Below are 15,984 nucleotides of genomic sequence, written 5' to 3' on the forward strand. Positions count from 1 at the left end.
GATCTATTGTGGTGAGAGATCTATTGTGGTGAGGCAGGAGATCTATTGTGGTGAGGCAGGAGATCTATTGTGGTGAGGCAGGAGATCTATTGTGGTGAGGCAGGAGATCTATTGTGGTGAGGCAGGAGATCTATTGTGGTGAGGCAGGAGATCTATTGTGGTGAGGCAGGAGATCTATTGTGGTGAGGCAGGAGATCTATTGTGGTGAGGCAGGAGATCTATTGTGGTGAGGCAGGAGATCTATTGTGGTGAGGCAGGAGATCTATTGTGGTGAGGCAAGAGATCTATTGTGGTGAGGCAGGAGATCTATTGTGGTGAGGCAGGAGATCTATTGTGGTGAGGCAGGAGATCTATTGTGGTGAGGCAGGAGATCTATTGTGGTGAGGCAGGAGATCTATTGTGGTGAGGCAGGAGATCTATTGTGGTGAGGCAGGAGATCTATTGTGGTGAGGCAGGAGATCTATTGTGGTGAGGCAGGAGATCTATTGTGGTGAGGCAGGAGATCTATTGTGGTGAGGCAGGAGATCTATTGTGGTGAGGCAGGAGATCTATTGTGGTGAGGCAAGAGATCTATTGTGGTGAGGCAGGAGATCTATTGTGGAGAAGCAGGAGATCTATTGTGGTGAGGCAGGAGATCTATTGTGGTGAGGCAGGAGATCTATTGTGGTGAGGCAGGAGATCTATTGTGGTGAGGCAGGAGATCTATTGTGGTGAGGCAGGAGATCTATTGTGGTGAGGCAGGAGATCTATTGTGGTGAGGCAGGAGATCTAGTGTGGTGAGGCAGGAGATCTATTGTGGTGAGGCAGGAGATCTATGGTGGTGAGGCAGGAGATCTATTGTGGAGAGGCAGGAGATCTATTGTGGTGAGGCAGGAGATCTATTGTGGTGAGGCAGGAGATCTATTGTGGTGAGGCAGGAGATCTATTGTGGAGAAGCAGGAGATCTATTGTGGAGAGGCAGGAGATCTATTGTGGTGAGGCAGGAGATCTATTGTGGTGAGGCAGGAGATCTATTGTGGTGAGGCAGGAGATCTATTGTGGAGAGGCAGGAGATCTATTGTGGTGAGGCAGGAGATCTATTGTGGTGAGGCAGGAGATCTATTGTGGTGAGGCAGGAGATCTATTGTGGTGAGGCAGGAGATCTATTGTGGTGAGGCAGGAGATCTATTGTGGTGAGGCAGGAGATCTATTGTGGTGAGGCAGGAGATCTATTGTGGTGAGGCAGGAGATCTATTGTGGAGAGGCAGGAGATCAGGATCTATCGAGGAGAGGCAGGAGATCTATTGTGGAGAGGCAGGAGATCTATTGTGGTGAGGCAGGAGATCTATTGTGGTGAGGCAGGAGATCTATTGTGGTGAGGCAGGAGATCTATTGTGGTGAGGCAGGAGATCTATTGTGGTGAGGCAGGAGATCTATTGTGGTGAGGCAGGAGATCTATTGTGGTGAGGCAGGAGATCTATTGTGGAGAAGCAGGAGATCTATTGTGGAGAGGCAGGAGATCTATTGTGGTGAGGCAGGAGATCTATTGTGGTGAGGCAGGAGATCTATTGTGGTGAGGCAGGAGATCTATTGTGGTGAGGCAGGAGATCTATTGTGGTGAGGCAGGAGATCTATTGTGGTGAGGCAGGAGATCTATTGTGGTGAGGCAGGAGATCTATTGTGGTGAGGCAGGAGATCTATTGTGGTGAGGCAGGAGATCTATTGTGGAGAAGCAGGAGATCTATTGTGGAGAGGCAGGAGATCTATTGTGGTGAGGCAGGAGATCTATTGTGGTGAGGCAGGAGATCTATTGTGGTGAGGCAGGAGATCTATTGTGGAGAGGCAGGAGATCTATTGTGGTGAGGCAGGAGATCTATTGTGGTGAGGCAGGAGATCTATTGTGGTGAGGCAGGAGATCTATTGTGGTGAGGCAGGAGATCTATTGTGGTGAGGCAGGAGATCTATTGTGGTGAGGCAGGAGATCTATTGTGGTGAGGCAGGAGATCTATTGTGGAGAAGCAGGAGATCTATTGTGGAGAGGCAGGAGATCTATTGTGGTGAGGCAGGAGATCTATTGTGGTGAGGCAGGAGATCTATTGTGGTGAGGCAGGAGATCTATTGTGGTGAGGCAGGAGATCTATTGTGGTGAGGCAGGAGATCTATTGTGGTGAGGCAGGAGATCTATTGTGGTGAGGCAGGAGATCTATTGTGGAGAGGCAGGAGATCTATTGTGGAGAGGCAGGAGATCTATTGTGGTGAGGCAGGAGATCTATTGTGGTGAGGCAGGAGATCTATTGTGGAGAGGCAGGAGATCTATTGTGGTGAGGCAGGAGATCTATTGTGGTGAGGCAGGAGATCTATTGTGGTGAGGCAGGAGATCTATTGTGGTGAGGCAGGAGATCTATTGTGGTGAGGCAGGAGATCTATTGTGGTGAGGCAGGAGATCTATTGTGGTGAGGCAGGAGATCTATTGTGGAGAGGCAGGAGATCTATTGTGGTGAGGCAGGAGATCTATTGTGGTGAGGCAGAAGATCTATTGTGGTGAGGCAAAAGATCTATTGTGGAGAGGCAGGAGATCTATTGTGGAGAGGCAGGAGATCTATTGTGGAGAGGCAGGAGATCTATTGTGGTGAGGCAGGAGATCTATTGTGGTGAGGCAGGAGATCTATTGTGGAGAGGCAGGAGATCTATTGCGGTGAGGCAGGAGATCTATTGTGGTGAGGCAGGAGATCTCTTGTGCTGAGGCAGGAGATCTATTGTGGTGAGGCAGGAGATCTATTGTGGAGAGGCAGGAGATCTATTTTTGAGAGGCAGGAGATCTATTGTGGTAAGGCAAGAGATCTATTGTGGAGAGGCAGGAGATCTATTGTGGTGAGGCAGGAGATCTATTGTGGTGAGGCAGGAGATCTATTGTGGTGAGGCAGGAGATCTATTGCGGTGAGGCAGGAGATCTATTATTGAGAGGCAGGAGGTCTATTGTGCTGAGGCAGGAGATATATTGTGCTGAGGCAGGAGATCTATTGTGGAGAGGCAGGAGATCTATTGTGGAGAGGCAGGAGATCTATTGTGGAGAGGCAGGAGATCTATTGTGGAGAGGCAGGAGATCTATTTTCGAGAGGCAGGAGATCTATTGTGTAGAGGCAGGAAATTTATTTCGGATGAACTATTGGTGCCCACTGGACTAGTTCCTGGGACGTATGTTGTTCTTTGTTGACAGTTACTTCTCGTGTAATGATCTGCGCTAGCACGGCTGTTGCACAGGCTCGGGAAAAAAGAATATTTCCTGAATTTTCCTTCCTTCCTTCCATGCCCATTAACGTTTCAATGAAATTGAGCTCAGCAGACCTTCCATTGATGAACGCTGTCTTGGGTTACATCCAGGAGCATCTTACAGGCGTTCCATTGATGAACGCTGTCTTGGGTTGCATCCAGGAGCATCTTACAGGCGTTCCACTGATGAACGCTGTCTTGGGTTACATCCAGGAGTATCTTACAGGCGTTCCACTGATGAACGCTGTCTTGGGTTACATCCAGGAGTATCTTACAGGCGTTCCATTGATGAACGCTGTCTTGGGTTACATCCACGAGTATCTTACAGGCGTTCCATTGATGAACGCTGTCTTGGGTTGCATCCAGAAGCATCTTACAGGCGTTCCACTGATGAACGCTATCTTGGGTTACATCCAGGAGTATCTTACAGGCGTTCCACTGATGAACGCTGTCTTGGGTTACATCCAGGAGCATCTTACAGGCGTTCCACTGATGAATGCTGTCTTGGGTTACATCCAGGAGCATCTTACAGGCGTTCCATTGATGAACGCTGTCTTGGGTTACATCCAGGAGCATCTTACAGGCGTTCCACTGATGAACGCTGTCTTGGGTTACATCTAAAAGCAACTCACATACGTTCCATTGATGAATATCTTTTGCTATATGTAGGAGTATCTTGATGTGTTTTACGTTTCAATTAGAATGGAGGGAGTGGACGACTTTGCATTCCCGTTATGCGGAAGAACAAGTACCCAAACTCTGCTTGAAGAGCCGATGTAAAGAACTCGGTCAGATGCTGTGTGCTTCTGCGACAAGTTCCATGAAAAAGTCCATTGATATCATTGCAACAGCAGAGTGGACCGTCTACTGTGAAGAATATTACCAAATTAATATTTCGTATACCACGTTTGTTGAAGACTACGGTGGTGTTCACCAGCTGCAAGGCTGACGGACTAATTTCCTTATATTTTGTACAGAGTTCAACAGTCTCTACATTATGTTCTTGTGTTGTACTGATAAAGCCACTGGTTGACGAAACGTCTATATCAGTGGTATTGTACACCACTGATGGTTGTGTATCAGTGGTATTGTACACCACTGATGGTTGTATATCAGTGGTATTGTATACCACTGATGGTTGTATATCAGTGGTATTGTATACCACTGATGGTTGTATATCAGTGGTATTGTACACCACTGATGGTTGTATATCAGTGGTATTGTACACCACTGATGGTTGTATATCAGTGGTATTGTATACCACTGATGGTTGTATATCAGTGGTATTGTACACCACTGATGGTTGTATATCAGTGGTATTGTACACCACTGATGGTTATATATCAGTGGTATATTACACCACTGATGGTTGTATATCAGTGGTATTGTATACCACTGATGGTTGTATATCAGTGGTATTGTATACCACTGATGGTTGTATATCAGTGGTATTGTACACCACTGATGGTTGTATATCAGTGGTATTGTACACCACTGATGGTTGTATATCAGTGGTATTGTACACCACTGATGGTTGTATATCAGTGGTATTGTACACCACTGATGGTTGTATATCAGTGGTATTGTATACCACTGATGGTTGTATATCAGTGGTATTGTACACCACTGATGGTTGTATATCAGTGGTATTGTACACCACTGATGGTTGTATATCAGTGGTATTGTACACCACTGATGGTTGTATATCAGTGGTATTGTATACCACTGATGGTTGTATATCAGTGGTATTGTATACCACTGATGGTTGTATATCAGTGGTATTGTATACCACTGATGGTTGTATATCAGTGGTATTGTACACCACTGATGGTTGTATATCAGTGGTATTGTACACCACTGATGGTTGTATATCAGTGGTATTGTATACCACTGATGGTTGTATATCAGTGGTATTGTATACCACTGATGGTTGTATATCAGTGGTATTGTATACCACTGATGGTTGTATATCAGTGGTATTGTATACCACTGATGGTTGTATATCAGTGGTATTGTACACCACTGATGGTTGTATATCAGTGGTATTGTACACCACTGATGGTTGTATATCAGTGGTATTGTACACCACTGATGGTTGTATATCAGTGGTATTGTATACCACTGATTGTTGTATATCAGTGGTATTGTACACCACTGATGGTTGTATATCAGTGGTATTGTACACCACTGATGGTTGTATATCAGTGGTATTGTATACCACTGATGGTTGTATATCAGTGGTATTGTATACCACTGACTGTGGTATATCAGTGGTATTGTACACCACTGATGGTTGTATATCAGTGGTATTGTATACCACTGATTGTTGTATATCAGTGGTATTGTACACCACTGATGGTTGTATATCAGTGGTATTGTATACCACTGATTGTTGTATATCAGTGGTATTGTATACCACTGATTGTTGTATATCAGTGGTATTGTATACCACTGATGGTTGTATATCAGTGGTATTGTATACCACTGATTGTTGTATATCAGTGGTATTGTATACCACTGATTGTTGTATATCAGTGGTATTGTATACCACTGATTGTTGTATATCAGTGGTATTGTACACCACTGATTGTTGTATATTAGTGGTATTGTATACCACTGATTGTTGTATATCAGTGGTATTGTATACCACTGATTGTTGTATATCAGTGGTATTGTACACCACTGATTGTTGTATATTAGTGGTATTGTATACCACTGATTGTTGTATATTAGTGGTATTGTATACCACTGATGGTTGTATATCAGTGGTATTGTATACCACTGATTGTTGTATATCAGTGGTATTGTACACCACTGATTGTTGTATATTAGTGGTATTGTATACCACTGATTGTTGTATATTAGTGGTATTGTATACCACTGATGGTTGTATATCAGTGGTATTGTATACCACTGATTGTTGTATATCAGTGGTATTGTACACCACTGATTGTTGTATATTAGTGGTATTGTATACCACTGATTGTTGTATATTAGTGGTATTGTATACCACTGATGGTTGTATATCAGTGGTATTGTATACCACTGATTGTTGTATATCAGTGGTATACAATACCACTGATGGTTGTATATCAGTGGTATTGTACACCACTGATGGTTGTATATCAGTGGTATTGTACACCACTGATGGTTGTATATCAGTGGTATTGTATACCACTGACTGGGGTATATCAGTGGTATTATATACCACTAAAATACAACAATATTATTCAACTCAGCTTTTGTAAAATCGACGTCAGTTCCTCTTCAGCAGTGTAATTACCTGGAGTTTACCTGGAGAGAGTTCCGGGGGTCAACGCCCCCGCGGCCCGGTCTGTGACCAGGCCTCCTTAGGTCAGTGTCCCAGGATGCGACCCACACCAGTCGACTAACACCCAGGTACCCATTTTACTGATGGGGAACATAGACAACAGGTGGAAAGAAACACGTCCAATGTTTCTACTCTGGCTGGGAATCGAACCCAGGCCCTCACCGTGTGAAGCGAGAGCGTTAACCACCAGGCCACCAGAGACTGGTACAAAATACTGATGGTCGCCAGTCACGTCTTCAGTTGTCTGATGTACGAGAAACTTCGTCCTGCTCACTGACCAAAATTTTTAACCCCCCCAAAAACTAAAAAAAAAAAAATAAAAAAATTAAAGAATTGAAAAAATAAGTAAAGATACGTGTTCCTCAAAAAAAAAAAAATGGTGACTTTTGTAATAAAGTATATTAATGATGGAGGTTTTTGCGGATTTTTAAACAATAATATCAGCTTTTTTGACGGCATTATAACTCGAAAAAAAATAATAATGAAAAGCCCCCTTATTAATGGTTGTTAAATAATCCATGCGTGTTTAGTGCTTTAATGTCTCGCATTAAATATGAAAAATATGGTTGGCAGAGTGTGGCAGTGTGATGTGGCACTAGTGTCATACTAGTGCCACAGTACAACTCAGTGTGATGTGGCACTAGTGTCATACTAGTGTCACAGTACAACTCAGTGTGATGTGGCACTAGTGTCATACTAGTGTCACAGTACAACTCAGTGTGATGTGGCACTAGTGTCATACTAGTGTCACAGTACAACTCAGTGTGATGTGGCACTAGTGTCATACTAGTGTCACAGTACAACTCAGTGTGATGTGGCACTAGTGTCATACTAGTGCCACAGTACAACTCAGTGTGATGTGGCACTAGTGTCATACTAGTGTCACAGTACAACTCAGTGTGATGTGGCACTAGTGTCATACTAGTGTCACAGTACAACTCAGTGTGATGTGGCACTAGTGTCATACTAGTGTCACAGTACAACTCAGTGTGATGTGGCACTAGTGTCATACTAGTGTCACAGTACAACTCAGTGTGATGTGGCACTAGTGTCATACTAGTGTCACAGTACAACTCAGTGTGATGTGGCACTAGTGTCATACTAGTGTCACAGTACAACTCAGTGTGATGTGGCACTAGTGTCATACTAGTGTCACAGTACAACTCAGTGTGATGTGGCACTAGTGTCATACTAGTGTCACAGTACAACTCAGTGTGATGTGACACTAGTGTCATACTAGTGTCACAGTACAACTCAGTGTGATGTGGCACTAGTGTCATGCTAGTGTCACAGTACAACTCAGTGTGATGTGGCACTAGTGTCATACTAGTGTCACAGTACAACTCAGTGTGATGTGGCACTAGTGTCATACTAGTGTCACAGTACAACTCAGTGTGATGTGACACTAGTGTCATACTAGTGTCACAGTACAACTCAGTGTGATGTGGCACTAGTGTCATACTAGTGTCACAGTACAACTCAGTGTGATGTGGCACTAGTGTCATACTAGTGTCACAGTACAACTCAGTGTGATGTGGCACTAGTGTCATACTAGTGTCACAGTACAACTCAGTGTGATGTGGCACTAGTGTCATACTAGTGTCACAGTACAACTCAGTGTGATGTGACACTAGTGTCATACTAGTGTCACAGTACAACTCAGTGTGATGTGGCACTAGTGTCATACTAGTGTCACAGTACAACTCAGTGTGATGTGACACTAGTGTCATACTAGTGTCACAGTACAACTCAGTGTGATGTGGCACTAGTGTCATACTAGTGTCACAGTACAACTCAGTGTGATGTGACACTAGTGTCATACTAGTGTCACAGTACAACTCAGTGTGATGTGACACTAGTGTCATACTAGTGTCACAGTACAACTCAGTGTGATGTAGCACTAGTGTCATACTAGTGTCACAGTACAACTCAGTGTGATGTGGCACTAGTGTCACACTCAGTACAGGTCAGTGTAGGCACTGTAGGGTGACACCTGTCTCCTCTACTGGTCATACAGTGATAGACTATCATGTTTGATCCGAGGAAGGGTGCAGGCAGGACGGGAGGTCACTTGTATACAGTGTTTGATCCGAGGAAGGGTGCAGGCAGGACGGGAGGTCACTTATATACAGTGTTTGATCCGAGGAAGGGTGCAGGCAGGACGGAAGGTCACTTGTATACAGTGTTTGATCCGAGGAAGGGTGCAGGCAGGACGGGAGGTCACTTATATACAGTGTTTGATCCGAGGAAGGGTGCAGGCAGGACGGGAGGTCACTTGTATACAGTGTTTGATCCGAGGAAGGGTGCAGGCAGGACGGGAGGTCACTTGTATACAGTGTTTGATCCGAGGAAGGGTGCAGGCAGGACGGGAGGTCACTTGTATACAGTGTTTGATCCGAGGAAGGGTGCAGGCAGGACGGGAGGTCACTTGTATACAGTGTTTGATCCGAGGAAGGGTGCAGCCAGGACGGGAGGTCACTTGTATACAGTGTTTGATCCGAGGAAGGGTGCAGGCAGGACGGGAGGTCACTTGTATACAGTGTTTGATCCGAGGAAGGGTGCAGGCAGGACGGGAGGTCACTTGTATACAGTGTTTGATCCGAGGAAGGGTGCAGGCAGGACGGGAGGTCACTTGTATACAGTGTTTGATCCGAGGAAGGGTGCAGGCAGGACGGGAGGTCACTTGTATACAGTGTTTGATCCGAGGAAGGGTGCAGGCAGGACGGGAGGTCACTTGTATACAGTGTTTGATCCGAGGAAGGGTGCAGGCAGGACGGGAGGTCACTTGTATACAGTGTTTGATCCGAGGAAGGGTGCAGGCAGGACGGGAGGTCACTTGTATACAGTGTTTGATCCGAGGAAGGGTGCAGGCAGGACGGGAGGTCACTTGTATACAGTCGTGTCTCTCTCTAACACTTACTATATTATTAAGATTATTTTGTTGTTTTATTAATAGTCTGGCGGAGCGTGAGATGATGTCATCCTGATGTCAAGTTTCTCTTGAATTCTGATGTTTTCAACACCTGTGCACACACCTTCAACGCACCCACGTGTGCACACACCTTCAACGCACCCACGTGTGCACACACCTTCAACACACTCACGTCTACACACATCTTCAACACATCCACGTGTACATACACCTTCAAACACTCACATGTTCACACACCTTCAGCAGCGTCACATGTGCGCACACCTTCAGCAGCGTCACATGTGCGCACACCTTCAACACATAGCTACATAAACCAGATTCACAAGACGTCTTTGAGACGGGTGTTGTCTTCGGTGTTGTGTAAGTGAGAGACGAAACAAAGAGCCAGGAGTCTCCGATTTACACTTGAATGTTTCAAGAATAGTATGAGGGAGCCTGGGAGAGTCTCTCTCCCGCCTCCACACCACAAATAGATACTAATATGTACATATTTTCCCCACCTTGTCACTATTGTTACCGTCCCACAAATACAGACTAGGTGTCCAGCGTATAACTAACTGCGTTATACAACCCTGGCAATGTTCACCTCTTGTACTCCTCGTATTGTGCCATAATCTGTGCCTTTTACTTATTATGTACCTTTACCTAATGTATACTACTACGCCACAACATGCCACGTACAGCAGTCTGCTAACAACTGGGTACCTATTTACTGCTAGGTGAACAAAAGCAATAGGTGAAAGAAGGCTTGTTTTCTGTCTTTACACCTTGGGTATTGAACCCGGGTGCTTCAACTCGGAGCCAGAAGTACAATCAATTAGTTACGAACCACCATTTGTTTATATATTTTTTTCTGAGCGTGTCTGTATTTATGGAGGTTCAAAATAATGATTATATCAATACATTATGAAGATCATAAATCACACTCAATGTGAAAATGTAAATAATTGATTATGTGAATAATAGTAATTCTTTTCTAATCTCTGACCTTTGGAAATAAGAGACGATGAGCGTAGCTTACCAGGAGAGTGATGACAGTAGCAACAACAGCTGCAGTAACAGCTGTAGCTGTAACCACAGAAACAGCAATAACTGCAGTAAGAGAAGCAGCTGTAGACACAGCAATAACTGCAGTAAGAGAAGCAGCTGTAGACACAGCAGCAACAACAGCTGCAGTAACAGTAACAGCAGCAGCACCAGCAGCTGCAGGGAATGATCCTCAGATATGTAACTGTGGCGACACATGTGCCTTTAAACTCTCACACAATTGCTATCCAAACTGCCTAGTTTTTTTTTTCCAATCCACAGAAATATTTCCGAGGCGGAGGGAATTATACTGACCACCGAACCACTCACTCTTTTCTTTTCTTTTTCTTTTTCTTTTTTTGATTTGTCATCCACAAGTTCCTGTGCGCCCCGTCGTAACTCGCATCCCACCCGCGAGGTTCACTATCTTCGCCCTTCAGCGTATTCTCACACGAATTTCTGGCCACACTCAAAAACCCTGGCCCTAGAGGAGACACCAAGGCTTGAAGACAAGCATTGGAGAGTCCCGCACGCGTGTGTATGTTCCCACCTTGCGAGTATATATGTGTGTGTGTGTGTGTGTGTGTTTTACCGTGTGGAGACTTTGTTGCTATAATTGTAGTCGCTAGCGCGCGATTCAGTCAACCTTCTTTTGGGGTATGATATTAATATCTTCATCAATACCACCGTTACCTCTCGTCCCTTTTTAACGACGCGTTATTGATTGATCTGGATCAATATCCTCCCGATTAAATCCTCCAGGAAATGGCTCATTATTGTCCAAAAGAGGCAGTAAAAAGGGTGGGAGGCTGGTAGGCAGCCCCCGGCCACCGCCTCAATGGTGTTGCTGCTGCTGCTGCTGCTGCTGGCCAGGAAGAAAACGGGCCAGGAATTGCCAGCTCAAAATAGCATCATAGTGATACTGCACAGTGGTGGCTATTTCTTTCCCAGGTGGCTTAGTACACTGACTAGAACAGTACTGTCCTACACTGGTGGCTTAGTACACTGACTAGAACAGTACTGTCCTACACTGGTGGCTTAGTACACTGACTAGAACAGTACTGTCCTACACTGGTGGCTTAGTACACTGACTAGAACAGTACTGTCCTACACTGGTGGCTTAGTACACTGGCTAGAACAGTACTGTCCTACACTGGTGGCTTAGTACACTGGCTAGAACAGTACTGTCCTACACTGGTTGCTTAGTACACTGGCTAGAACAGTACTGTCCTACACTGGTTGCTTAGTACACTGGCTAGAACAGTACTGTCCTACACTGGTTGCTTAGTACACTGGCTAGAACAGTACTGTCCTACACTGGTTGCTTAGTACACTGGCTAGAACAGTACTGTCCTACACTGGTGGCTTAGTACACTGGCTAGAACAGTACTGTCCTACACTGGTGGCTTAGTACACTGGCTAGAACAGTACTGTCCTACACTGGTTGCTTAGTACACTGGCTAGAACAGTACTGTCCTACACTGGTGGCTTAGTACACTGGCTAGAACAGTACTGTCCTACACTGGTTGCTTAGTACACTGGCTAGAACAGTACTGTCCTACACTGGTGGCTTAGTACACTGGCTAGAACAGTACTGTTCTACACTGGTTGCTTAGTACACTGGCTAGAACAGTACTGTCCTACACTGGTGGCTTAGTAAACTGGCTAGAACAGTACTGTCCTACACTGGTTGCTTAGTACACTGGCTAGAACAGTACTGTCCTACACTGGTGGCTTAGTACACTGACTAGAACAGTACTGTCCTACACTGGTGGCTTAGTACACTGGCTAGAACAGTACTGTCCTACACTGGTGGCTTAGTACACTGACTAGAACAGTACTGTCCTACACTGGTGGCTTAGTACACTGGCTAGAACAGTACTGTCCTACACTGGTGGCTTAGTACACTGGCTAGAACAGTACTGTCCTACACTGGTTGCTTAGTACACTGGCTAGAACAGTACTGTCCTACACTGGTGGCTTAGTACACTGGCTAGAACAGTACTGTCCTACACTGGTGGCTTAGTACACTGGCTAGAACAATACTATCCTACACTGGTTGCTTAGTACACTGGCAAGAACAATACTATCCTTCACTGGTTGCTTAGTACACTGGCTAGAACAGTACTGTCCTACACTGGTTGCTTAGTACACTGGCTAGAACAGTACTGTCCTACACTGGTGGCTTAGTACACTGGCTAGAACAGTACTGTCCTACACTGGTGGCTTAGTACACTGACTAGAACAGTACTGTCCTACACTGGTGGCTTAGTACACTGGCTAGAACAGTACTGTCCTACACTGGTGGCTTAGTACACTGGCTAGAACAGTACTGTCCTACACTGGTGGCTTAGTACACTGGCTAGAACAGTACTGTCCTACACTGGTGGCTTAGTACACTGGCTAGAACAGTACTGTCCTACACTGGTTGCTTAGTACACTGGCTAGAACAGTACTGTCCTACACTGGTGGCTTAGTACACTGGCTAGAACAGTACTGTCCTACACTGGTGGCTTAGTACACTGGCTAGAACAATACTATCCTACACTGGTTGCTTAGTACACTGGCAAGAACAATACTATCCTACACTGGTTGCTTAGTACACTGGCTAGAACAGTACTGTCCTACACTGGTTGCTTAGTACACTGGGTAGAACAGTACTGTCCTACACTGGTTGCTTAGTACACTGGCTAGAACAGTACTGTTCTACACTGGTGGCTTAGTACACTGGCTAGAACAGTACTGTCCTACACTGGTGGCTTAGTACACTGGCTAGAACAGTACTGTCCTACACTGGTTGCTTAGTACACTGGCTAGAACAGTACTGTCCTACACTGGTGGCGTAGTACACTGGTTAGAACAGTACTGTCCTACACTGGTGGCTTAGTACACTGGCTAGAACAGTACTGTCCTACACTGGTGGCTTAGTACACTGGCTAGAACAGTACTGTCCTACACTGGTTGCTTAGTACACTGGCTAGAACAGTACTGTCCTACACTGGTTGCTTAGTACACTGGCAAGAACAATACTATCCTACACTGGTTGCTTAGTACACTGGCTAGAACAGTACTGTCCTACACTGGTTGCTTAGTACACTGGCTAGAACAGTACTGTCCTACACTGGTTGCTTAGTACACTGGCTAGAACAGTACTGTCCTACACTGGTGGCTTAGTACACTGGTTAGAACAGTACTGTCCTACACTGGTGGCTTAGTACACTGGCTAGAACAGTACTGTCCTACACTGGTTGCTTAGTACACTGGCTAGAACAGTACTGTCCTACACTGGTGGCTTAGTACACTGGCTAGAACAGTACTGTCCTACACTGGTTGCTTAGTACACTGGCTAGAACAGTACTGTCCTACACTGGTGGCTTAGTACACTGGTTAGAACAGTGCTGTCCTACACTGGTGGCTTAGTACACTGGTTAGAACAGTACTGTCCTACACTGGTGGCTTAGTACACTGGCTAGAACAGTACTGTCCTACACTGGTGGCTTAGTACACTGGCTAGAACAGTACTGTCCTACACTGGTGGCTTAGTACACTGACTGGTGCAAAGAATGGTGTGAATGAGGATTTGAGAGGCTGGTAATTGAACATGTGTTAACTTGCTATAATCGAGAGGCTAGTGGGATTAGACGTGCTGTTGGAGTGCGATCATCGTAACTTGTATAAAGGGCTTCACGTAAACAAGTCAACCCGTGTTGAGTGATGGAGGTGGGTCATTGTCTGGCGATGTCTGGGTACATCTAGATCGCGGCTACGACACAAACCATGGTGTATGTGCTTTTTTCTTAGGATTATCATTTAACTTTTCGAGTGTGAGGTTGTTTGTATATACTCTACACAGATTAGATTTATATATAATGTATATTATGCTTAGAGTAGGTGGTAGGTTGGTAATACAAATCAGAATTACTTATTTAAATAATTGATATAGGGCAAATGTCTTTAAAATACTGTGCTTAAAGTAACCAGGCAAATTCTCAAGTTAATTTATGATCGTTTACGCCGGCCATTATACATACAATGGTCACTAAAGATGATTTAAAAAAAAACGAAAACCTACAGAGGATTTGTCACTTGGGACTTCTGATGTAAGTCAGTTCACAGTGCATAATATTCTTCTTGCCTGAGTTAGGTCAGGTTACGTAAGTTTTGTCAGAAAACAGGACAGATGTTTCCTGATGTGGGTCTTAGTCATATGATGACCCCCAGCTGGAGGTTTTGGCCATTTGACCGAGGCCTTCCGCTGGCTTACAGGTCCACCCCTTTTAAAAATTAGTGTGACGTGATGAAGGAGCTGGACGAGTCTTGTGGCTGAGAGACTCAATGACTGGACAGTCTCGACAGAGGCGAATTCGTGTGGCAGACTTTTGCCTAGAGAAGAAGTTTGCTGTTCGTGAGTTTAGAAACTTTTACTTAAAATAAAAGTAATGTTGACAATAAGTAGTATTTAATATCATTAACAGGTAGCTATTATACATTGAAAAAACCCACAAAACTATACAACTGAAAAAAATCAGAATCAATATTCCATCTCTCAGGTAAGTTTATTTTTCAATTATCTACATTTGTCCCTGAGTGAGAGGTGCATAAAGGCCAACACAGCTTAGAAAATACTCGTGTTCTGCTTATCTCTTCAGTCAACAAGAAATTTATAATAGTAAAGTGAGTAAGGGAATAATGTATAACTGGCGTTCAGTATCTTGGTTGGTTTTGCTGCAGATATTCTTAGCTTTCTGTTCGAGGTTAACTAACTAAACTTTTAGTCTGAGGTGATGCAGATTGCTAGGGTACGTATTGTTTAATTTTCCAAAGTAAAAATGTATATAACATGTCATTGGAATGACAAACTCACCAGTTGTTTGATTAATTGGGAAATCTGAGAAAGCCATCCAGGACCCACTACAGAAGAGTGATTTGTTTGTGCTTCAGTTTACACCACCAGGAGAAGGCACTTGTCCCTCAGTGTCACTGCCAACGTAACGAAAGATGCCACTCAGAGAGTCAGGGTGACAACGCAGTTCCCCACCCAGAAAGGTGAACTATGGTGTGCTCAAGCTCTAGGAATTCCACAGAGATTACTTAGAGGTGAAGAAAAACCAGCTGACGCAGGAGAGATGCCAGGTCAGGGAGACGCTGCCCAAACTTGACCTTCACAAATTATTTGACATCTCGTGAAGAGACGCTTTCAACTATATATATAATTAACAATATATATAGTTAACACCGAAGGTTCACAAGTGTACCAAGATTATGTTAGTACCATTATTGTAAATGAGAAGCAACTGGCGAGCACCAGGTACCGGAGGCGGGCACCAGGTACCGGAGGCGAGCACCAGGTACCAGAGACGAGCACCAGGTACCGGAGGCGAGCACCAGGTACCGCAGGCGAGCACCAGGTACCGGAGGCGAGCACCAGGTACCGGAGGCGAGCACC

The 15,984-nt window shown here is 44.8% G+C and overlaps 1 protein-coding gene across 1 annotated transcript in view; it reads right to left on the reverse strand.

The window, feature by feature from the left end:
- LOC128703304 (TOX high mobility group box family member 3) overlaps nt 1-11,251 on the reverse strand; it is a 122,363-nt gene extending 111,112 nt beyond the window's left edge. The window contains exon 1 of the mRNA XM_053797895.2: nt 10,534-11,251. The gene's annotated coding sequence lies outside the window, so the exon portion shown is untranslated. The remainder of the gene's footprint in view (nt 1-10,533) is intronic.
- Between the last annotated feature and the right edge of the window lie 4,733 nt (nt 11,252-15,984).

This window comes from Cherax quadricarinatus, chromosome 15 (assembly GCF_038502225.1).
Source record: "Cherax quadricarinatus isolate ZL_2023a chromosome 15, ASM3850222v1, whole genome shotgun sequence".
In the NCBI taxonomy this organism is placed as follows: domain Eukaryota; kingdom Metazoa; phylum Arthropoda; class Malacostraca; order Decapoda; family Parastacidae; genus Cherax; species Cherax quadricarinatus.